The sequence below is a fragment of the Oryctolagus cuniculus genome, chromosome 10 (genome assembly GCF_051225735.1).
Source record: "Oryctolagus cuniculus isolate XC-2025 breed Fujian yellow rabbit chromosome 10, ASM5122573v1, whole genome shotgun sequence".
Lineage (NCBI taxonomy): Eukaryota > Metazoa > Chordata > Mammalia > Lagomorpha > Leporidae > Oryctolagus > Oryctolagus cuniculus.
This window is the reverse complement of record NC_142876.1, coordinates 117,048,516-117,074,336: the sequence shown is the minus strand read 5'-3', so window position 1 is coordinate 117,074,336 and position 25,821 is coordinate 117,048,516. Positions and strand designations below refer to the sequence as shown.

The following is a 25,821-nucleotide window of genomic DNA, read 5'->3' as shown; positions in this document are numbered from 1 at the left end:
CGAGGAGGGCCGGGCCTGGCGACTCAACGGGTCTGCAAAGGCCAAGGGCGCCGCGGGTTTCGGAACGCGCGCCCGTCAGCTCCGCGGGTCGCTCCGGGCGCCGCGCGCCGCAGCAGGCGAAGCTGCCCGGCCCCCGCCGCCCAACCGCTTCCCAAACCCACGCCCGCGTCCCCTTCCCGCCCCCACCCCACGTGTCCGGGCCCGCGCTGCCAGAAACACGGCTCGAGAATCTAAGAAATTCTGTTAATGAGTTCAAGAATGACTTTTAATGATTAAAACTTTGGCCACTCCGTGAATAACGATGTAAATTACAAATGCAAGGGAGGGCGGCTGAACGCGCGGGGCTCCAGCGGGTCCTGCGGTCAGCCAGGTGACCCCAAATATGCTTTAACTGATTTGGAAGCACAGCTTGCCCCGGACGCCGGCACCTCCCCGGCTTCGGGTCCCTTCCTCTGTGAAATGGGACCATTTCTGGGCCGCCTCCCAGCGGCCGTTGTGAGGAGCGGACGGGACCGGGCAGTCGGCGCCGAGAGGGGCTCGAGTCCCGGCACCGCCGCCTCCGACCCTACCACCGTGCGCGGGCGGCAGCGCCCAGCCCCGGCCGCTCCCCCGGCCGCGCGCCGCCGCCCCCGCCCCGGGCCCGCCCCCGCTCCGGGCCCCGGTCCCGCTCGGCCGCGGGCAGGCGGGGCCCACCGCGCTCGGGGCCCGAGTCCGAGCGGGAGCCGCCGCCTGGGGCGCTCGGGTCAGCCACCGGGGACACCGCAGCGGGCGCCACGCCGCCGCCCCAGGTCAGAGTCGGGTGCCCGGCGGCGGCGCCCGGGGCCACGCGGCCCGCGGGGCGGGAGGACGCGGAGGGACCGAGCGCGCGAAGCCGGCGCGGCAGAGGGGTCGCGCGGGTCGCCGGGGGCCGGGACGGAGGGGAGAGGGCGGAAGGGATTTGGCGGAGGGGAACCCGGGCTGACCAGGGCTTGTGGCCCGAGAGGATCGGAGCCGACGGGGTCGCGGGCGACAGGGTGATGGGGGCTTGTGCTGAGGGTCGCGTCCCGCGTGGAGCAGAACTTGGGTGCAGGGCAGGGGCCGCGCGTGAGGCGCGGACGGTCCCGGCGCGAGCCCGGGGGCGCGGGCTCCTGGGACGGACCCCGGCGGAGGGAACTTCGGGGCAGGGCGTGCGGGACTCAAGAGGAGCCAGTCAGGGAGGTCGCGTCCGGTCCCCGGAACTCAGGCGGCGAGCGCCGCGCGCGGATCCTGGTGACAGCTCGGTGCCGCCCCGCCTGCGGTGCGCCGAGGCGCGGAGCGGGCCCCGTGCCAGCCGAGGGGCGCCGGCGTGGGCCGGTGGCTCGGGGCTCGCGGGCCGGAGCGCGCCGGTGCCCAGGTGCAGGGAGGGCAGAGCCCCGCGTGGCGGGCTGCGCGCGCGCCGGGCGCTCCATCCTCGGCCGCCGGGGCGCCCGGAGGCGGCGCGGGCTGCCCGGAACGCGGTGGCCCCGGCGTGGGGGCGGCGGCCGGCGGGCGGGCGGGCGGGCGTGTAGCCGTGGTCCTTTATGCCTCGGTATGTGGGGAGGAGCCTAAGGTGAGGAGGCAGAAACTGGGAGTAGCCGGGCCGCTGCTTTTATATAAGGTCAGCCGTAGGTGAGGAGAGGGCCTCCGCCGGGGATCCGAAGGCTGCGCCGCTGGGCTCCTCCTGTCGCCTCCCCCCGCCGAGGTGAGTCGCCTCGCTGCGTGGCCCCTCGGTGGCGTCCTGGGCGATGCGCCCCAGATTCGCAGGACGTGTGGCCGGCCCTTCAGTTCGCGTGGCGTGCTCGGGGTTGACCCTGAGAACCTCATTCCGTCAGATCTGAGGCTGATGGGTGCGGGGGGGAAATAGTGTCTTATTTTAGGAAAAATGCTAAGTTTTTGAGCAAGCTGGGCGCGTATCTTGAAGAACTCAAGTTGTTCTTCCAAGACTAGGGACAGATGCGATGAGTTCGGGTGGAGGATCATTTGCAAGCTAAGCCAGACGACGTGATGGAGCTGGGTCCTATGATTCCTGTGGCTCGAACTCTTGATTTTGAAGTGCATTATTTTCGCCGTCACTTTTTTTTTAATCATTCCCAAACCCATTGGCCAGGGGGTGGTTGAGAGCAGTGGATGCCCCTCTCTCGGGGAAGAGCTGGGCCGAGCCCGCCGCGTCTCAGGTGCGGTGCGCGGCCTCCCACCTGCCACGGGAGGCAGGAGCAGCGCGAGGCGCCCCGTGGCGTGGGGCTGACCCACGTCCACTGCGGCTGCCTGCCCAGCACGTGCCTTGCCGGCCTTCTCAGAGGGGGACAGAAGCGCCCAGAGGGGCTACCAGTGCGCGCTGGAGGTGGTCTTTCAAAGGAGTGGGCTTGAGGCTTTAAAGCGATGTTGGATGTTTCCAATCAGATCTCCTCTGGGGTTCAGTACAGTTATCAGTCATTTGATATTCGTGTTCATTTTAATATATTTAACTTTAATCAGCTCAAAAGGAAGTATGTTACAAAATCGCCCATTTTTACTTTGCGTCTTTTTCCTTGATTTGAATTATGTGACATTCTATATGTAACTTGCTGATACTTATGGCTTAAACTAAAAGCTCTTATAGTCAACTGGTGGCAACTCAGGCTATTGCCACTTGCCATAAGGGGAAAAAGAACATTGATGAGGCTTTTTAAGTCAAAAATTTGCTCATAAAAAAAGTTTGTTTCCAGCTCTTAGGATTAACTGCTGTAAAACCATGGCTCCAATGAAGTATAACTTTTTGGAGAATTCCCAAAAAATTTTTAGTTGAAACTAAAATATCCAACAACTAAAATGTAAATATTACCATCATGTTCATTATTGAACAAGAATATTTTGAAAATATTTTCGTGACTGCTATTTTTAATAATTAAACAATTTTCTTTGAAGGGACTAGTTTTCTTAATGTTCATCTCTTTATATGTTTCAAAACTACTTTTTTTAAAAAACAATTCTAGAGTACATTTAAAAAATCACTATTCAAAATCCCTGTGACATTTGCAACTTATAGGAGAAAAATGTGTGACTTTTAGTAATAGATGATTGATCATAGTTAATGATTTTGAATCAGTAAATTATATAAATATAAGCAAATAGTTATTTTCTGTCTTTTATAAAGCTCTCTGGAAAGAAGATTGTTTGCGGCCAACTAATTACCGAACTAGTTATATGTGTGGCATGAAAACATACACGAATATTAAAAATACACTTCATTTAGTTTTCAAATTGCAAAATAGTTGTTAATGACAGGAGACATTTATGCAATTGGAAAAATATGTTAAAATCATATTTTTAGAATGTTTTATAAATCTTGGCCCATATTTTCACTTGTTTCATAAAGCTGTATATATCCAAAGCACAGGACAGAAAATGTTGATCATTCTAATATGTGGGTGTCTTTCTGCTGAATTCATTGTTACTTGAACTTGGAAATATGTGTCATAAGGTGTGGCAAATGTGCTGGACGAAGTTTTTGGCTTCATAGGATTCCACTAAGTAAATATTAGTTGTAGCAGACTTTTAAAAAGTCGCTAATCAAGAAAGCCTGATTGAAGGCGCTAGTCTGTGAGTGCAAACACATGCCCCCCCCCCCCCCAGATTGTCAGTCAATTTCTACCAGGTTTTTAAATTTCTCCTGGTAGATTTCCCTGTTAGCTATTTAACCCTGAAAATGATGTAATGGGTGGTGTTTTTGAACTGATCTAATTTGACTCCACAGAAGAACAGTAATATCTGTCATTAACCGTCTTGCATGCATAGATACACCCAGCTTATCATATGTGAATTAGCTATTTCATAGTGAATGAGATTAGAAAATTTTAAATTTAAAATTATGTGAAATCTTCTTAGAGTTTCTTATTTGCTATTTGTACTTTCTCACAATATAGCGACTGATTTGGGGGAGTAATAATAGTAAATGGTTTTTAAAACTATTATTTAATAAAAATGTCATTTTAACTTTTATTTACCTAAGATGCTTAAGTAGGTACTTGGAAGGAAATCTATTCAGATACAGTAGGCTGTAGTTTGGGGAAAACGTTTGTAGGTGTTGAGATAAACATCTATCACTGGCACTTATGGGGGGTCTTCAAAAACTTCATGGAAAATGAAATTAAAAAATACATTTATTTTGGTGCAAAACAGTTGAAATTCATGCATAGTTTTCTCATAACACGCATTTTCCAAGAATCTTCTGAAGATACTTCATATGCTTATTTAAAAAACAAGTTTATGTGTTCTTAATGTTTCGCTTCAATGGTAAATACACATACAGATTTTAATGCTGAGTATTTAATTCAGTGTAGGAATACTTAGTTTTCAAGTGTTTCAGTTCTTACAGCAGGGACGAGTCCTTTATCCCTCCTAACTCCGTATCCTCACCTGTGGAATGGAAAGAGTATTGAAGTTCTTATTCTTTGCTTTTGTGTGAGTGGATGATTTGAGGACTTCCATCAGCAAACCTGTATAACTTCAATGATGTGGCCTTGACCCTGAAGTTAACTGAACTTTGAGAAGAGAACATTCACGGGTATCTGCGCCATAGCTAACTCTTAGAAATGTTACCAGTTCATCCTTACTGCTACCTTTGAAATTACTAAGAATGAAGATGATGCTTGTCACATGGTGATCGATTCATAAAATTTTGCTGAAACTGTTTCACCATTATTCAACTTGAAACTGTGTAATCCGTGATAACTTTGGACAACAATCAGTCTAATAGCTACTTTTATTCTGACCGTGAGGCGTGTGTAGGCATGCAGACCTTCTGGGGTGGGTACTGCACGTCTAATATGTCCAGAAGGTGCAGATCGTGCTTTTGGTTGATAAAATCCTGTTCCTGTGTTTTCCTGTGGGGCACCCTGTGAGTCCTTGATGTACATGATCCAGGAGTGAGCTTGTTGTCTAGCGAGGCCTGTGATCCTTCAATGAGAAGACAGTTCAGTAGCATAAACTAGAAGACTAAACAATGACTTGTGCATGCTGTTAAAATTCGGTCTCTTTCAAACAAGCTGTAATCAAAAAATAGTCTTTGGGTGGCTTGATAAGATAATACACCTGCTAATCCCCCCATTTACTAGTAGGGATTAATTAGATAAGCATATAATTAACGATGCACCATCTAAATAACAGATTTTACATTCTCCTTATGAAGCATTAATGATATAATACTAGGGTACTGAAAAACATTCATGGAAAATGGAATTAAAGGATAAGTTTATTTGGGTGAAAAAAAATCTTAGAGTTTACATGTAGTTTTTTCATAATATGCGTTTTAATGGACATTTTGTAGCCCTTTCCTATGCATGGATTTCAAAACCATTTGCACCAAAATACCTTTTTAATTTCATTTCCCACAAACTTGTGAGGTAAGCTTGTGCTGTGAAGTCTGTCGCACGCAGGAGTAAGGAAGGGACTTGGGCTGAGTGTGTCATACAGGAGGCCTGTCTGAAGGGGCACTTTGATGATCCGGAAGAGCTACAATGAGGTTGAAAATGATGCCCTGTGCCAGGGCTGGGGATGGGGGAGGACTGCTCCTACCCTCTCTGCTCACTGTTCCGTGGAGCTACAGAGCCCGAGCAGGGCCCTGAGCAGAGGGCTGGGAGTGCGGAAGGCAAAGACGGGCTCGAGCCGGTGCTGGAAGTGGAGTGTCCCCGGTCCTCTGGGCTCCCCCGACGCTGTGCCTTCAGCTGTGCTGGTGACCAGCCGTTTCAGCATGAACACCTTCCCTGCTGCACTTACATACGTGCATAAAGGAGGGACACCATCAATCCCTGCAACTTGAATCCGTTAGAGATTTTGAACCTCTCATCAGGGTCTAACCTAGAGTGCATAATGTAGTTCAATTTGAGTCAGTATCTATTTAGGAAACATTTTTGTTCCACTTTATTTATTTTAGAAAAGAAATTCATTGCTAGTTTTAATTCACTTTTTTTTTCTTTACTCTTAGTGAACTGATCTAGAATTATAATGTTTGGGTAAGACGTATTGAGACTGATTATCTGACTTTGTGGGAAGAATTAACGTAAACCTGGGTGAGAAGTCCCGTACAGTGTGCCACAGATAACGAGAGGGCAGACAGGAGGGAGGCAGAGAGAGGGAAATACCCTGAGTGGGAGTGAAGCAGATCTGTGTGTGCTCAGTCCTGCGGTCAGCAGGTTGAGTGGTTACCATGCGCAGTCCTGAAATATGGGATTGGTTTCTAAGAATTTACTGTGGATGGCAGAATAGCTTTGAACTCTGAAGCTGCCACTTAGCCTTGTTGCCCTCTTGTGCTGTCAGTTATTTCAGGGCAGAATCTGGGACAGGGAATAGAAAGTGTTGACTCTTCCATCCTGTGTGTGTAAGCAATAAATTTTCCTTTATAGTGAGGGCAACAGGGAAACAGAGCTGTCGGACTGCCAACGCGTGGTGATGGAGTCCTGGAAAGAACTCCTTCACCTCCACCCCACCTCTCTGGCTGTCGTTCCACCTCTAAAAATGTCTGTCATTCGAAGGTTTGGAGTTCATGTTTAGAATGCCAATCGTCCTGCCAGAGTTAATTCCTTAGATTACTGTCAGAAATGTGAAAGGTTTTTTTTTTTTAATTGTTTGTTTCCTTATTACCTGAAAACAAGAAATAGAAAACATTTGGAATTTGCAAGAGCCAGGCCCTGTGAAACCAAGTATGAAAATGGCCATTTGTAATAGCAGTGATAGGAGAGGATATATTCACCCAGCATGCCTTTTTTTCCTGAAGAAAAAGTCAACAAGTTGCAGATCTTTCTGAAACCATTTTTGACCTAAGAGAAAACAAGTAATTATTCTGAGACATCAATTTATCCAGGAAATATTATAGAAATTAGAGTTTTGAGTTGGGCCATGTAATCAAATATCTGAATAGTACTTCTTCACTACGTGCTTATTTTTCTGTGTTAAGGTACTTCGTCAGGTCTGTTCATGAGTGAGCTCTTCCAGATGTTTATAGTAGCTTCCCAATAGACTGAAATAAGAGGCATTTTTCAATCATAGCAGAAAAAAAACTGAGCCGAAGAAGTATAAACAATGCTTAACTCTTTGGCAAAGCCACAGATCATAAAAATTTCATGCATGCTTTCTTTTGCCTTTTATTTTTCCTGAAAATACTTATGGTAAGTTGATACATCTCCATTAGGAGCACAAACCTAGTAGTCATTTTGTTATGTCTCTGAGTCAGCTTATTAGCAGTATCTAACAGTCCCCTATGGGCCACCCTCTTGCCCCACAGCTAAACACACTGCTCACTGTCATCTTGCTAAAATCTATGCACTAAACAGAGGCTCAAAGTCTCACCTTACTAAGTGTTGTACTTCTCTGTCAGTTGATGAATTACCTGTGTCAACAAGTTTTTGATTGCATACGGAAAAGTACTCATATAAATGTTTGTTCCTGTTTTATATGGTAGATAAAGTTTATAAAAGAAAGCAAACATATGAATAATATAAACACAAATGAAGTAGAAACTTCAAAAAATTATTTGCATGTGTCAGTACAACCCAGAAGAGTGAAGAAAATATCCAGGCATTTGGCAATGTAGGGTTACTACATGTTTTCCTAAAGCGTTTGGAAGTCATTAGAAACATCCTGATTTTATTTAAAGGCAATATAATATATTTTAAAGCTCTGCTTTCGACAAGGTTCAAATTTGTTGGCGTTCAATACTAGAGCAGTTTATTGTCTGCAAAAATATAGAATAGTGGTGTCTTGGAGGGAAGTACTGACTTTTACATTTCCCAGCTTACAGCACAAGGCTTAGTAGGCCTTCAATAAATGCTTTTTAGAATAGGCTAAGGCAGTAGTTCTCCAAGTGTGGTCTTGGGACCAGCAGCATCAGCATTACCTGAAAACTTGTTTTGAAATGCAAAATACTGGGCCACACCCAACCCAACTGAATCAGAAATTCTAGGGGTAGAGCCCATCCATCTGGTTTTAGGGATTCTAATACAGAATAATGCTTAGTAATTCCTGGTCCAACGTGATTCCTGCATCCCTCCTGATGTCTGCAGTCCCTGGGTCAAGGTGCTTATTAACGTGCTTGGTTTTAGTAGGCCTTACTGTGGCTGCAGTTAAGCTCTGTATTTCTTCCCATTGACAGAATCTCTTGGAACCATCCTGTGAAATCACTACCACTGGCTTATGTTTGTAGTACCTCCGGAGTCTCAGTATCACTAGTAAGCTTGCATCAAGAGAGCGTCACTGATCTACTTCTTAGTCGCAGCTCGTTGGCTCTTTCTAGTGTGGAATTTTTGCTGGGAATCCTGTGTCTCTTGGAGAAGTCGAAGACTAGATTTTATGAGATTACTGAGGGGTCCTGGAGCTCTGGTTCATGTTAAACAGATTGACAGTTTAGTGATTGCTAAACCTCAAATCCAGATTGATAATAGTAGAAAAAATACTTTTCTACTGATTGTTCATGATAGTTGTTTGTGTAATTCTGAAATTCCATGATGCAGAGATTAAAGAAATTTGTCCTCTTACCTATCTCGATGTCTCTAATTCAGCGTTCAGGCTGCCGAGAGAGCAGTTAGGCAGTGTGTCTGTAGTATTGCATTTGCAACATTTACTTTTTGTGTTTTGTTTTGTACTTGATTCATAAAAAGTGTAGAAACAACATGTGAAACCCAGGGGCTTCTAAAATATAGGCCTAGATTGAAAAAATGAAACTTTGATGAATGCATTGTTATAAGAACCCGTATTTAGAAGTGACTTGAATCTTCTCCAGTGTGAGAATGGTTAAGTAAGTTATGGTGCAGTCATAAGATGATCAGTGTCATCATCAGTGACAATTTAGAAAACAATTCTCTTCACATCAATTATCTGTCATTTAGGTTCAGTGTTTAAATTGACAGAAAATATTTTATTGACCACTTATGAATAAATCTGAACAACTATAATTTGGGGGAGGGGGTAATGTCAAAGAAAATAAGTCTTGATGGAATTTATACGAAGTTTAATAGAATTCTTCCATATGAGAGATCCTTAAAAAATTTATGAGAAATGCATGTCATGATGAAAACTATGCATGGATTTCAGAATATTTTTGCATCTAAGTAAATTCTAATTCCATTTTTCTAATGAATTTTTGGAGGTATCTTCACATATACAGTGCCATGTAATAGTGAATATAACTCAATGTACATGCAACCAGAACTTCAGGGTTTGTGAATTTCACTTGTTTATTCGAGTCTCAAGCTCTGAAAACATTTATTAATGATCACTGCCTTTTAGCACTGGATATCCTTACAGGGAAAGTAGAATTTGTTTGCCTGAAGACAGGACCTTTTAAATGGTGACATCAGAGCTTTTTATTAGTCTAGAGACTATACTGTGCTGGGTGAATGACTGGCATCTAGCACTGGGTAGGCAAGTAATCATAGCTCAGTAAAAATGGAGACAATCACTGAGTGACTGCACAGAGTGTCTTGGCGCGGTGTGTCCTCAGGCCATTCATGCACTCTGTGTGTCTGACTCTGCCTGCTGGAGCAATCTTTGATGCTCACGAAACACAATGCATATACAGTTAATTTTTTTAATTGTAAAATTTCCTTTGTCATATGACATGCATATAAAAAATATCCTGGCCGCCAGCTTTTGAATTCAGAAAATGTAAACTAATTTTAATCTTAGCCTACATAAAATATAATTAGAACGCAAAAGTAGTCTGAAATATAATATATTCCATAGTCTGCATTACCCATTATTTTTACTGTCATATCTAAAATTTTTATGTACAAAATTCTGTGTACGAAACAGAAATGTTAATTCCTGGAGGTAGGAATGTGTGCTCTAGTTCTCATTCTTACCTCCACATGCATTGCATACCTTCCCTCATTCCCTGCTTACAGCATGGGGGACAGGTGCATTATAAGTACTTTACAAATACAAGCATACTTCAAAAAGTTTGTGAAAAATGGAATTAAAAGGTAAGTTTGTTTTGATACAGGATGACTTTGAAAACTATATATTTGAAGGGTCTTTAAAGAGCTCATGAAAAATATGTATTATGAAAAGAAACTAAGCTTGAATTTCAAATTTGTTTTTGCACCAGAAGAAACTTTTAATTCAGTTTTCTCATAAACTTCCCAAGGTAGCCTTGGACTTTTCACTTTGATGTTACTTTCAGGAAAAATGTGTGCTTTTTATTTAGCATCAGTTATATATGATTCTCCGTATGACTCTACATTCTCAGGGAATTTCCTAAATTGCTCTTTAAAATGTAAATATCTATTTTATGTAACATTTTTATGACACATAATCATATGAAATTAATGCCAGGAAAAATTTTCATTTTATTATTCTGAAGCAGGCAAAATGGGATATGAAAACAGTGTTAATTATAGACCTCAGCATTCTCTGTTGGATCTTAGTTGTTCTGGACAGAAGAACAGGTTTTTTTGATGGCCTAAGGGCCACAGCAGTTTTCTACAATTTTGAGGGTTCCAGTGGCAACAGTAACAATTCTGTTTAGTAGTACAGCTGGAGAAAAGTTTATGTTATACCATATAAAATGTATTCACATTTATTATTGATCCATAAAGTAAAACTGTTTCCTTTTAAACTTTCTGTTAAGCATTAGATAAAACACTGTCAATTTTTGGCCTATTCCTTCATTTATATTGTATAAAATAATTGCTCAGCTATTTTGTATATGAATCCCAAGTAGTATCATAATTATTTAACAGTTAATCTCCTTTTGCAAAATAGATTAAGTGTTGATGAGCAACTTCAAAGTAGATGGATGGACATTTCTTTCCTATGGTCTTGTGACATCCCTGGACACCCACTCTGTAGGTGGGCCTTCATCTGTGGATGTAGAACACAGGTGGGAGTCTGTTAGCTGAAGATCAGTACAGGGAACTTCCACCCTCTCCACCTTGGGCAACCTGCCATTTTCCACACCTGTTCAGCTAGTAGGGGGAAGAAGTGTCCTAGTAGAATCTTCAGAGAGAAGGAAGAAGGAAGAATAAAGAAAAGCAGGTTTGAGGCTCTCTCTTGTTTGTTATCCAGACTTTGGTTTTCTTAATTTACTACTCCTTTATGTGCTGGCCGACACTGATTTGTGCCTACATTCGAGCATCTTCAAGTGCCTTCTAGCTCAAAGGTGGGCACCAAAGTCCCCAAAGCTAGGAGCTTATAATCGAGATGAGTCTAAAACAGGTGGTGTTGAAATAGTGAGCCAACAGTTCACAGGGTGTGTGATTCTGATTCGGGGCTGAAAGAAGTAAGGCAGGAAATGAATGCTGCAGAAATTCCGAGAAGGAGAAGATGAGTTGTGCAGTGGAGGGGATGGCAGGAAAACCCTGGTGGAGAAGGTGGGAGTTGAGCTAGACTTCACAAGTTCAGGGATTGACCGGATCGCCTTAAGAAAAACACTAGAAGATATACAGCAAAGGAGACACATTTGTATGAAATATCCAGAGTAGGTGAATCCATGGGAGTAGGAAGCAGATCAGTGGTCACCAGGGACTGGTGCCGAAGGGAAGGGCCGTGACTGCGTAACGGGCACAGGATTTCCTTTGGAGATGATGAAGGTGTTTTGGAGCTACATAGAGATGATGCAGGGCTGTAAGAATGTACTAAATACCATTAGAGTGTACACACTGAAACAGTTGATTTTGTGTACTGTAAATTTTGCCTCAAATAAAAAAACAAAAAAACTTCTGGCTTGAGATATTCAAAGAGGAGGGGAAAAGAGACTCTGCAGGCTAAAAACCAACAAACCAGGACTAGAAACTAAGCCCAGAGTTGGGAGAGAGTTTGCAGAGGTTAACACTTGGAAGCAGAGAGTATGGTTGTGATGGGAAAAATATGGTTGGAAATGTAGATTTCAGCGCGGATGAGAAAGGGTCTGGAATGCAGGTAAAGGAGTGTGGGTTTTATCTTTTAAAGAATGGGGAGATTCCAGGTCTTGAGAAGAGGGGTGAGGTGATTTAATCAGAAGATTGGCTTGGCAGTCCTGTGCAGGGAGACTGCTCAGGAAGCCATTGCAAAATCTGAACATAAAATGAGTAGGGCCTGTAGGGGTGAAGAGAGGAGTGGACCAGAGTGTGCTCTGAGACAGAGTGATACCTAAAATGTGCTCTGGCACGTGCTAAGTACGGATTTACAAATATTTAAAAACTTAGAGGCAGGCACTTGGCCTAGTGACGAAGCCACCAGTTAGGATACTGTGTCCCATGTCAGAGTATCTGGGTCTAATGAGTGGCTCCAGCTCCTGTCTCCTGCTAATACAGACCTGGACAGGCAGTGGGGATGGTTCAAGTAATTGTGTTCCTTCCACCCATGTAAGAGATGTAGTTTGAGTTCCCAGCTCCCAACTTGGGTCTGGCCCAGCTGTGACAATTGGGGATACTTGGGAGAGTGGCCCAGAGTGGTGGCCTTTCTCTTTCTCGCAAATTAGGAAGGCAAACAAAAAACCTTGTAAATTGGCATGACATTCAGGTGTATGATTTTGCATTTTATGAATGTATTCAGGACAGACGGAGAAGAAAAATTCCTTCATTCCAGAGTCAGGGGCCATACCGTGAGGAATGAGCTGAGAGGGTCTGGTGACAGAGTCCAGGAGGCTGGTCATCGATCCTTTGGTCCCCGCATTGTCTGCCGTTCATCGTGCCGACGCTGACTATAGCACAGGCAGGACAGACTAGTCCCTTCCCCTGTATCACATAGACAATCCTTTGTCAAAGAATTGCTAGAAATTAAAGGGAAGCAGAGTTCAGCCGGGCGTGAGGGAAGGATTCTAGTAACTGTGGCTTAGGGAAGGTGAGTGCTGTGGCATCCCATAGATTGATGAGCTCACACAACTTCGTCAGGAAGTCTTGCTTTGGTTGGAGAAATTAAGTAGGTGGTTTTTAAAGCCAACTCCAAGGTGTGGCGATTCCCTATTCTGTAACATTAACCTCGTGGATCATATTTCTTTCATAATTGACTGCATTAGAACACACACACACATACATATATATATACTATCTGACTGCTTTTATCAGTACTTGTAATTATGTTTACTTAGATTTGCACGTAAATTGGATTTTAAATGTATCTTCTTATTCCATAGCTCTTTTGTTTTTATAGAAAGTACTAATCCCTCGTACCCTGTCAGCCATTCCTTTATTTCCAACTTTAGAATCTGTAGTAAGTTCCTCCTTCACGTGATGTTTTTCGCAAGTCATGCAAATTTCTGCAAAAGTGAGTTACATAATAGCAGTGAAGCTGCCGACCTTTAAATCACTGGGTTTTGTTCTGTGATGTAATGTCATGGTTGAATAAGCCCTGGCATGACTGCCCTTTTGGGGATGTCATTGGGATGCCATTTTGATGTGGGTGAAAGTTTAAGTAGCTATTATGTTCAGTTTATTTGACATAGGTACCTCGCTGTCAGCGTTTAGCTGCTAGAACTATCATAAATTAATTGCACTTGGCTTTGGATGACTTCGACTCCTGTAAGAATAATATCCTTACTGTGCTGGGGAAGAGTCTTAATTAAAAAAAAAACTTGTAAATACATGAAATCTATTTTCTCTGTCTTAATAAAAATGAAAAATAAACACAAATAATAAAAAAGGATGAATAAAAAACAAAATAAAAGAAACTTATTTGAGAGGAAGAGAGCCAGAGCCAGAGGGGGGTTAGAGAGAGAGGGAGAGAGAGACAACAAGCGAGCTACCATCTGCTCACTCACTCCCCAGGTGCTCACAGTGGAGAAGGAGCTTTTCAGAGCTGGATCTCAATCCAAGTATCCTAGATGGTTGGCAGGAACCCAGCATCTGAGCCAGCACCATTGCTTCTGAGGTCTGCATTTATAGGAAGCTGGAGTCAGAGCTGGGAACTGAACCCAGGTACTCTGGAAGGTCGCAGACATCCCAATCAGAGTCTTAATGGCTGGCTGAGCACCTATGCTTAGAATGTTTCAGCTCAAATAAGGACTAGTCTTGTACGGATTATTTTGGTGCTCATGTCAGGTGGAGAAAAATGTTAGCTAGAGAAGAAAAATTTCATATCAAGTGTAGTAGAACATTTTGTCAAAAATAGCACATTTTTGTGAAACAATTTATGCTTTCTTTTAAAGCATGTAAAAAGGTTTGACATATGTTTAGAACAGTTCCTATTATATAATATGTGCCCAGTAAATATTTACTGAATATTGCTCAGTAGATGCGGGAGCTGGTGGACAAAGCGTTTCAAACAGAGAATGGTATGAACTGGGGCACAGGAGTAGGGGAATGTGAGCTCAGAGAAAAGACAAAGACCGTTTCCTTCAAGAAGCCTGTATATATGATTATCAGTATGAAACTTTTTGGCTAAATAATGTTGGTGACCTCTTAATTTCTTAATACTTCAAATACCAATGATGACTATTCTGGTGCAATATGGGGGTGGGGGTAGTGGGAGGGGAGCAGCATTGTGACATAGGGGTAAAGCCGCTGCCTGCAACGTTGGCATCCCATACGGACCGCCGTTTGAGTCCTGGCTGCTCCACTTCCAATCCAGTCTCTGCTAATGGCCTGGAAAAGCAGTGGAGGATGGCTCAAGTGCCTGGGCCCCCGCACCCATGTGGGAGACAAGGAAGACGCTCTTGGCTTCAGCCTGGTCCAGCCCAGCTACTGTGGCAGATGGAAGATCTCTCTCTCCCTCTCTCTCCCTCTTTCTCTCTTCTTCCCCCTCCCTCTCCCTCTTTCTCTCTTCTTCCCCCTCCCTCTCCCTCCCATGTAATTCTGTCTTTCAAATAAATAAATTAATTAAAAAAAAAAAGTAAAAGTGGGGCTTGAACGGGTGAAGATTGTTACCTCTGATGGTCAGGATTTCTGAGCCACTCCTCTCCTTGTATCTTCTTCCCTTTTTCCCTCTTTCATCGCAATCCCCTCCCATCTGGCTCTGGCTCTGGTTTTTCATCCCCCCCCCCCATTTCTTCATTCCCTGTGGTTTCTGCATGCTTTCCTTTCCTTCTCTCTCTCTGGTTCTCTCCCTCTGATGACCCTTCCTTTTCTTCTCTGCTTCCCAGTTCCTAATGTCTTTCCTAGGTTATGTCTGTAACCATAATATAGAAATGAGTGTATTTTTATCCAGTAAACTCATCAAATAGAGAGCTTCTTTAAAAAAAAAAAAAAAGATTTATCTATTTATTTGAATGTCAGAGTTACAGAGAGGCAGAGGTAGAGAGAAAAAGGTCTTCCATCTACTGGTTCGCTCCCCAGATGGCCGAAATGGCCAGACCTGCGCCAATCTGAAGCCAGGAGCCAGGAGCTTCCTCCAGGTCTCCCACCCAAGTGCAGGGGCCCAAGGACCTGGGCCATCTTCTACTGCTTTCCAAGGCCATAGCAGAGAGCTGGGTCAGAAGTGGAGAAGCCGGGACTTGAACCGGTGCCAAATGGAGATTTTCTATTCTGAATTTAACATAAACAGAATGTTTATGCTGATCTTTCTGAGACAATAACATTGGATATCATTTATCAATGTGTTTGATTTTTTAAAAAGTGTTAAATCACTGGTCCTCAGACCGACAAAAGGGAACGAGGGGCCTTGACTCCTAAATCCTCGTAAAGCCTCTAAGCTGGTTGAGATAATGCCTAATCATCTTTGACAATTTTAGTTTCTGTCCCTTTTTCCATATGGCAGATAATCTAAAGCATCTATTTTTTATTACATCTTCATATGTGCAGTTACACAAGAGCTGGAGTATTTGTCTGTCTTGTTCATTCTTTATCCCCATTGTCTAGAACACGGCTAACACATAGCAGATGACCAGCAAATAATGGTTGACTTCATATTTCAAGTCCAGTTTCGTTTCCCAGTTCTAAATCGGTCTCATAACTGTTTGGAGTAATATCACTTATAAGGATAACTTAGCTTATAATCGATTTATAAATGGGACCAAATTATTGCATGTTTAAAGAATGCTTGCTTTTCATTCACTGCACAGTTTAAATTCTTAGCCAATATGTCATTAACCATCCTTCTAAAGGACTGTCTCTTAATTAATTCAAGCACCAAAAATGTCATTTCACTATTGAGTATCATAATTAACATTTTTGAGCACTTATTCTGTGTCAGGCTCCGTTTTAAGCACATGGCATCCAGTATTTCATTTCCTCCCCATAACCATGTAAGGTATTCATTGTTAAGTCAGATGAAGAAAAGAAACAGAGAGGCAAAATAACCTGACAGGTAATACAAGTAGGGTTTGAATGCAGGCAGTCTGAACCCAGCCGCCTGTCTCACACAGTATTTACCTTTGCAGAGAATGAGATGTCTGTGACTACCACTGCCATCACTTTCCATTTGGTGCTTAAAACTACACAAGTGTAACCATATTCAGGTGTAACATGGGTTATGTTTAAACTTTCAGTTCTAGTTTTTTGCAAACCAGTTTATCTGTCTTCTAAGTTGTAAGCAATGTTGAAGGTGTAATACCTTTTCTTGTTGCCTTTGACAAGGTAAATTAGATCACCAAGTCTTTTAAGTTATGCTCAGTAGCTCCATTGTCACTTAAAACCAACCACTGTTAGGAAATTCTGTTTTTCTCTCTTTTAAATTCCTCTTAACCCAAATAAAGTCATTTCATTTTTCTATGTCAGGATATTCACTTGAACAGTGAATTTTGTATGGCTGTTGTAAAAGTCCAGGGAAGAATATAATTGGCCTATCTCGAGTCTGGCTTCCAGTGGACTTGGGCAGCTATGGTGGAGGGGTTGGGGTGAGCAGGTATCCCTTGGCATGCACAGTTTGGTTCAAGGAGCTTCCACAGAAGGTCTGCTCAGGGCCCCGACATGAAGTGCATAGTATTCGCTTAGAACTAAGTATTTTTGGTCACTTCTGAGTTATTTATAACACCGAATACAGTGTCATCTCTCTGCAAATAGTTCTTATGCTGTATTAGGGAATAATGACAAGAAAAAGACTTACTTGCAATATGGATGCAGTTCTTTTTAGAAAAGCTTTGACCTGCAGTTGAATCTGCAGAAGCAGAGCCCATGGTTACAGAGAGGGTTACAGAGAGCCGATCGCATGGAGTTTGATGTGGTAGCAATTAGTCACTTGGGAATGCTGATGTGGTTCCATCTTCACACAGCACAGCAGAGAGAATTCTAATGTGATAGTACAGTACCCGCTTCCTGGCCCTTAAAAAGTTGATCGCACAAGGTGAGTTCCTAGGTTTTTGTGATAAAGTTTTAAAATGGGGAGAAGTGAACTGGTTATGAAAAGTTGGAGAAAAAAAAGTTACACTAAAGTGCTGAAAGGAGAGAAGGAAGAGATTTGGGGTTTGCTGAGCTGAGAAAAACAGCTTAGGTGAAGGAGACGTGGGAGACTGTGGTATATGCAAAAAATTGACAGAAAAAGGGTTACTTGTGAATAAGAATTAAATCTCTTAATGTATTTTTGAAAGACACTAGTAAAGACTGGAATTCCTTTTAATCTTGTGGGGAATGAGGAGTGGTGCAAATGTATGGGCACGTTGCATCATTCGGCTTTAATTCTGAGAGGAAGATGAGTAGTTAGTTCAGGTGACAGTGAGTTGAGGTTCCTGGCGAGTGTTAGCTAGTGGTGTTCAAAGGGACGTTGGGGAAACAGATTTAGAGCTCTTTAAAGAAGAGTTATGGTCAGAGGTAAGATTTGGGAGCCATAAGCAGGTGCATATGGGAAGAGTGTGAGGGGAAGAGAACGCGGAGAAGGAACTTTTAGAACGTGTACAATAGAAAATCTCAGAAAGAAGAGGTACCAGGAAACAGGACTGAAGTAGTAGTCATGTGGTAGAATGAGACGGGGAGACTCTGGTCCCGGAGCAGCTGAGCGAGGAGACAGTTGGAATAGTAGAACAGACGGGGTGCCGCTGAGGCAGAGCACTGGTGGCCAGAGCCAGCTCAGACCAGCTTGTGCAAGTCGGCTGTTAAATTTTTGTGATTTTTTTTTTTTAGTGAGCCGGTTGTCATGCATAGCCATTATTAAAAAGTGAATCATATGCACTTACAATTAAGCAGGTTGGATTAAAAACAAAAGTAAATACACAAACTTCCTTTGTAATGATTTAATGTTGTTGAGGTATTCATCTCATTGTATCTATGTGGTGGGAATGCTGCAGAGTGTTGGGAACTCCTGCAGGGCCTCTTCCTGCCTGCTCTGTGACATCACTTTGGTAGCTTGAAAGCCGTCCTGGCAGGAGTATTTTCACCACAGAAACTGGCAAATCAGAGTGTTCTGCCTTGCAAGGTGAGCCACGTGTATCAGCACTGCATTGGGAAAATACGCTCGGTTTCAGTAGAGGGGGGGTAACACTGCGGGGAGGTGGCTTCAGTAGAGGGGGGGTAACGCTGCGGGGAGGTGGTTTGAGGAGTACAGTAATGGAAAGTGAAGCACAGGAGTTCAAATGAATTTGCGAATGATTGAGGTAAACAGTTAAAACTGGTTATTATTATTATTGATGGCGTTTTTCCTGTAATTGCAGTGGCTTACCATGTATTTACAATGCTAATGTAATTTATTAATCTCCCAAAATGAATAGCATATGCCAGCTGATTTTATGGTGGAAACTTTTTTGTCGAAAAATCTTAAGGAGCTAGGTAGCTGTGGAGTGCACTTTGGGAAATGCTGCTGTAGTATTTATTTCACAGTTAAGATGATAGCGGTTGTAAGTTTGAGGTGAATATACTAAAGTTTCTTTATTTTTAAAAGAAATATTGTCAAGAGTGAAATATTGAATTTTATTGAGTACTTTTTTGCCTTTTTGAGGTAGTCATATGGTTTCTTTTTAAAAGTTGACCTACTGTTGTGACATGTTGTTTGACTAGATTTCTGATACATATGTTAAATCTCTTCTCTTTCTAAGACAAATCTTGCTTGATGGTGCTGGTTTATTCCTTTAGTATACTGTTAGATTCATTAATTAACATTTTATTTGTAATTTAAATCAGTATAAATGAGTAGGGCTGATACTTTCTGTTCATTGTCAGGTCTTAACATTATGCTACTTTTGGAAAATTGATTTGGGCACTGCATTTTGTTTCTGCACAGAAACAGTGAATATCGCAGGAAAAGTCTCCCTTCCTTAAACTTTGAAAAGATTCACTTAGAAAACTAACTAGACCCAGAGCTTTGGCTGAGAAGTAATTCTTTGCTAAGTTTTCGGTTATTTCCATTGTTTGTTAATTGTTTTTCCATTTCTTAAGTCAGTTTTTATCGCTTATTCCATTTCAGACAAATTACTGTGAAGAAATCGCCCTTGGCCTGCATTATTTCTGCTTAGATTGCATTTAAAAAATAGTTGAGTGGGTAACTATAACACCCTGTCTGATGGGTCCTGTTGAAGTGTGAGTGCTTGCTCAGTTCACAGCCCAGTTCTCTGGCTCATAAGGACGGGTAGGGAAATGTTTCATCTAATGGATATGAATCAGTCTCATTTAATTGACCAGATACAGAACTGTACTCCTGGATACATCTGCCCCCAGATGGGTCGTGGCTCGGCCTTGGCTGTAGCTTGTCTGGAGGTCAGCCTTCGGGAGGCAGTGCAGTTCTGAATGGGTACAGAAACTGATCTTGGAGTGGGAGAAGGTTTTAGAACAGCCATGGACTTCTGTCTGCCTCTGAAAGTCGTGGGAGCCAGGCTCTTCTCTGTTTGGGCCGAGTTAGGAATAGGTTTTCAGGAATCTGCGTGTTCTCCCCGTCTACTTCATAATCAATTCCTCTGTATTTCAAAGGGAGATTGGAGCCGTTATCAAGAAAGCTGACATGGTCTAATTTTCACCTAGACTCAACATTCTTTAACTTTTCAGATAATTTTTCTTTATTAATATTCATTGTCACATATTTGAGCCATTTTTATTACTGCCTTAAATGTCAAAGAAAAAACGTTAACATAGTGATCTGTTTCTTGTGTTAAAAATGTTCCAGATGACGAGCCGTTTCAGTGGGAATGCTCCTTTCATTTTCCATTGACAGCCTGGAGAATGCTGATGTGAATTGCTGTGGTACAAGTCAGCAGTTCCCGCCAGAAAAATCAAAACATACAGGCGCAAGCACTGAGAGACTAGCTCGTGCTGTAGAAGAACCTGTCCCATTCTGAAAACAAAAAAAGTGCAAAGTGGCTTTATTACTGACACTGAGTCTACCTTAAGAGGTCTTCAATTCCCAGGCTGAAGTGCTGAACAATACCAGGGCAACAAACAAGCAGAATAACAAAAGGGAAAACTGTTTATCTTCAAGATCTGCTTTTATGCTGTGCATCAAGTAGCAGAATAGTTTTTGTAAATTCCAAATCGGAAGGCATAGCAGTGTAAAAAGCATTGGGTTTTGTGTGGGTTAGACTTGCAGAATGCTGGGTGTTGGTGTTGACTTCCCAGGCCCTGATAAGGCTTACTGGAATGTACTTTGCTAGGGTCCCCACTGCCTTCACAAGAGACAGAGACGTGAATCCTTTACTGTCTGCTCTTGGAGCTTCCCCTCTAAAATCTGTTCCCCATGGGTGTGCCACATCGGCCATGTCTAAATGGTGGTGGCTTAACAACCACCTGCCGCCTGGAATGAATTTATATTCAGGAACTATATTCTATGACTTCTGTTGATCATCTGCCTTTCCAGATTATTAATCCTTTTAAGATCTAGTTTTTCTTAAGTCTGCATAATAATATATGTATCAGTATTAATTTGGCATAAAAGATGGATGAGATAAAGGACCTTGGACTCACATTAGTCACTGAACTGGGAAAATAAGCGAATCTAATTCATGTCTCATAAAAATCATTTTAAGAAGATTTTGCATCCCTGTGTGATTTATGATGAGTCACTGGGTGGCCTGTTGGTTACTTCTAGAGAACAAAAAGCATTCAGAATGGAATCCAACAAAGGAAAAAATTTATTTGTGTGTATGTATTTTGGCAACCTAGATTGTCTAAGGATTTTAAATATGTGTGTATATTGAACATTTTATTTCTTTTGAATTGTTCAGGTCTGAAAGAAGCCAGCTCTAAACCACAGATATACAACAGGAAGGCCATTTTCTCAAGCAACAGTCATCCATAAAAGGTAGGTGAAAATGAAAATTCATTATACTAAATGTGTATGTTAAACTGTCCTTGTTAAAGAACCTGCAACTTTTTCGTAGTACTTTATTGTAAAATTTCTTAGCTTTTACTTCTGACTGTTGCGGTACTTTCTGCTGTATAATATATGAGTCAGTTGGCATACACTGTAACATATTTGTCTAAGATAAAACAAAGATGGGAAAATGACTTAGAAGTTGAAAAATAACTCAAATTCTTCACTGTAAATCTCTAAAAAGTCTTTTACAGTCCTTATTTTTCTATCCAGGTAATAATTAAAATTATATTATTTCAATTTTACTTACTTTTTTGAGAGGCAGAATGCACCCATCTGCCAGTTCGTTCCCCAAATGCCCAGTCCCATCTGAAGCCAAGGAGTAGGGAACTCAGTCCAGATCTCCCCTGTGGGTGGCAGGAACCCAACTACTTGAGCCGACACCGCTGCCTCCCAAGGTCTACACTAGCAGGAAGCTGGAGTCAATAGCTGGAAGCAAGTCATGAGCCCAGGTACGCCAGTGTTGCATGTGCATGTCCCAACCAGTGTCTTTAACTGCCAGGCCAGATACCTACCCCGGTAGTACATACTTACAATTAATTGATATAAAAATTAATATATTTTGCCCAATTCCATGAGGGCCATGTAGCCATAATTTCTGGTAGCAAAGGAAAAAGTAGCTTTACACAGAGCAGATACACTCCTTTCTAGGAGCAAGAATTGCTGAGTCAGCACTCACATGCTACTTTGGAACTTCTTGCTCCCTGGAACTGACCAGGTTGGGGTGTGATGTTGTGGGCTCCAGGCAGAGTTCTGAGAAGTCCAGCATTCAGGCCTGATCCCAAGGTTCTAACACAGTTCCTAGTCCCCGGGTGTGTTTGAGGAGAGAAGGGAAACCTAAGGTGCTTTAAGGTTTTGTGTTGCATTAGGACTGACGATTTCCGAGTATCGTGAGAGTCAAGCGTGGCTCATTGTTCCTAATATCTGCAGGTAAATGGAGTTCACAGCATAGAAGAAGAATTGTCAGATAGATACAGAAATTAACATCATCGTATATCACTAAATATAGAGGGGTGTGTGTGTGTGTCTGTAGGGTTAGGATACGTAGATTTCTTAACTGTGTCTGTAGAGAGATCCTAGAAGTGACTCCCCAGTAGCTTCCCACTGCCAGGGGCTGATTGCAGGCTGGGGTGAAGGAAATACAAGATGGGTGCAGAGGATGTTATAGCACCAGAAAGTAAGGATGTGCCCAAAAGGGGTGCATCATGGGGCACAGCAAGTTAAGCTGCCACGTGGGATGCCTGCATGTGGGAGTTAGCAGTTCTAATCTAGCTTCCTGCGAATGCGTGATGGCCCAGGTGGTTGGGTCCTGGCCTCTCCTTGAGAAGCTTGCCTGGCATGGGTTCCTGACTCTTGCCTTTGGCCTGGTCTAGCCCTGGGTGTTGGCATTTGGGGAGAGAACCAGAAGATGGAAGATCTCTCTGTGTCTCTGTCTGTCTGCCTTTCAAATAAATAAATACATCTTAAAAAAAAAAGTATCCGAAAGTGCTCCCAATGAATAATTTCAACAATGAAATAATTATAGTTTTGGATTATAACCTGTGAAATAAAATATATATACAAGAGTCCAGACTAATATAAATAAATAAATGAGAGTAGAACTCTCCTTTACAAAACAATGTAATAAATGTAAATGGAGTGAGGGCAGTAGAAGTATTGTTGGAGCGCCAGTTGCTGCAAGCAGGGTCCGCTGATGAACACCAAAAACAGTGGGTGAAAGTTTAAAGACAGGAGATGTGCAAACTCTCCAAGTGTGTCCTTTAAATATTTATCAATTACAAGGGGAAACACTAACATTGTGCAGGAGAATCTTGGCAGATACCACCTCAATCAAGTGATCAAAACTAGTATCAGTGGTAACAAGTCATACTGGGTTCATAAGAGGGGTATTCAAAAAGTTTGTAGAAATACGTATTATGGAAAAACTGTGTAGATTTTGAAACTTTCGTTGTATGCAGATAAGCTCCACAAAGCTCTACCTCTTCAGGAACGGGTTTGGGTTTTTAGTTGGTGGCAGTCAGGGTCTGACTGAATGTTTGAACCAGAACTGTGAAAGTATTTTTATCTCACTGATAATGTCTCAGTCGGCCAGTCTCCATTAGCCAGGGCAAGATTTGAATAAGAACTTAGAATTAGTAGTCTTATGCTTGAGTGAGGAAGTGAAAAAAGAAGACCATATTGTTTTAGGCAAAATGTCCAGTAATTCATTGAACACACGTAGTATCAAGGGAACGTTGTTTCCTAAAGAAAGTGACGCCAATAAGTTTGCTCAGAAAATCAGTTTCACTTTAGAAATGCCTAAAGCCTTGTAAAATCTATAGACCGAACTCTTAAAAAACACAAAATGAAGGGCAGGTAAGTACATGGGCATCTGAAAATGAGTGGTCTAAATTCAAATGTTCAGGCCTAAAAAATGAAATGCTGAATATTTGGAATTCAACCCTGAGTTTCTTTTGCTGGCCACTCTCTTGTAAGTTCAAGCAACTCAGTAAACTGTGCTAGTTCGTTTTTTGGGGTCAAACAAGAAATAACAGAAGAGGTACCTAGAGCGGTGAGATTCATAGAGACGGAAAGTAAGGTGACGGTTCCCAGAGCAGAGAGAGTGGGACGTTGCTGTTTGAAGGCTGTGTAGTTTCAGCTGCACAAAATGAGAAAATTCTGGAGGTCACACGACATTGTGAAGGTACTTACCGCCACTGAACTACGCACTGAAAATGATTAAAATGCTACAATTTGTTATGTGTGTTTTACTGTGTTAAGCAAGTGCAAGAACTAAACTGTAGTAGTCTTGAGCAGTTGACGCTCATACTTTTTTGCCAGAATGCCTAGCTGTGAAGAGACCCTGTGCTCAGGGACGTGTGTCTTTTGGAATGTTCCCCACCCCTAAATTTGGAAATGATTCCCTGAACTTCATTTGCCGACAGTTTAAATGGCCCCTGTACTATAAGTTGTGAATTTTAAAAAAAGGCAAAAAACTCAAAACAAAAGCCTGGTACACAGGAAGCAGCAGAGCTGGAGTGCTGGGAGAGTTGCTTGTTGGGGTTAATTTATAACTAAGACAAATGAATCTATAAAAAGAAGAAAAGCCCATAAGAAATATGTTAACTGATGGTAAGGGAGAAATTAGATAAAAGAGATTTGAACTTGTTTGGTCCCAATGATTTTATGGCTGAGGAATTCAATTATAGGTGTACTGGGTGGAGCAAATCACAATTCTGTAAATCACTAATGGGACAACGATCTTTATCATTTTCTGTATGTGCTCACATGCGAAGTTCATTCCTGCACTCTGCAAATACACCTTGTCCTGGCTGTCCTGCTGTGAATGGACCTGGGGCCTCCCAGCACAACAGGGCTCATGTTTACTTTACCTTTGAAAGCGGGTAGGTGGTACCTTCAGAAATAAGCTTAGCAACTAGGACTAATTACTTTTGAATTTTGAATTTGGGCTTTTGGGTTTGTTTCATTTTATATTAATTTCTTTGAAAACATGTTCATTATTGAAAAGCCGCAGATAATATTTTTAAAAATATGGAGCATACATAATCACTCAAAATCTATTTTTACTTTGAAAGTTTCCTTAGTTAACATCCATATACTTTTTAATTACCAGAAGTTACAATACACTCTGCTGCTGTGGCTGTTAGATCATCTAAATGTTTAATTCCTTCTACCTGGCTTTCAGATTTCTCAGAATGGCAACATAATAGTCTGTCTTAGTGCTGTCCCATAATGTACTAAACCAGTTTTTAGGTAGTTTCTAGGTTTTTATTATTATTGTACAGTTACTGTTTATTCTTAGACCATTATAGACCATGAAAATATTTAGGTACCTATTTCATTTTAAAAATTACTTTCTTCAGATAAATTGCTTGGAAAGGAGTTTGTATGTTAGTTTTTGAGCAATTACATCACTCTTACATTATTAGTTTTTATGACACTTTGGATTACTCTGAGGATATATTACTGCCAAATGAACACAACATATGAAACTGGTGTATTTTGGAAATATGTTTAAACGGTTTCTGTTAATTTTAATGAATTATTATTTATGACTCTGTATGTGTGATAGTAGAGGGAGAGTGAAGACCTTCAGTAGTTGTTCAGGGACCAGAATAACAGGGGTAGGTTATTTATTTTTATTTTTTTGGCTTTTGTTAAAAAAATACTTGATAGCAGAGAAGCTGCACATGATTTCATGAGACAATGGAGTGTAAAGGCTGTACATGCCGGGGGCCCATTATGGCCTGTAAACCATGTGCTTTTAGTTCTAGGAAGAAACGACTGCTTTTGAAAATACAGGTTTAACAAATACAGACTTCCATATAGGTGGATCCAAATCAACATTTACGAAATATTTACTTAAAATTCAAGTTTATTGTTTAAATATTTGAGAAAAATTTTAGGAAAAAGGTGTTATGAGAAAATTTAAAGACAGAATCATATGGTTAGATGTATAAAAATGAATAGGAGAAAGATGCAGGATGAAATTCTTTTTATTCACAGCTTACTGTTTGAGAATTAAGTAACTTGATGATCTCTGCTTCCCAGTTTTGCTTGCCTTGTTAGAATATGCTGTGTATGATCTTACACACCTAGCTGTGGCGTGCTTGGTTCTTTGGTTACTTCCAATAACTTTTTAAACATCATTTTATTTTTATTTATTTGTTTGGGAGACAGAGAGCTCCCATCTGCTGATTATACCCACCCAGC

The 25,821-nt window shown here is 42.0% G+C and overlaps 1 protein-coding gene across 5 annotated transcripts in view; it reads left to right on the top strand.

The window, feature by feature from the left end:
- The first annotated feature begins 255 nt into the window (after positions 1 to 255).
- Positions 256 to 25,821, top strand: part of PPARG (peroxisome proliferator activated receptor gamma) — a 139,038-nt gene continuing 113,472 nt past the window's right edge. The window contains exons 1-2 of one of the 5 annotated variants that reach the window (XM_051851046.3): positions 256 to 788; positions 20,960 to 21,036. The gene's annotated coding sequence lies outside the window, so the exon portion shown is untranslated. 5 annotated transcript variants of the gene reach the window in all.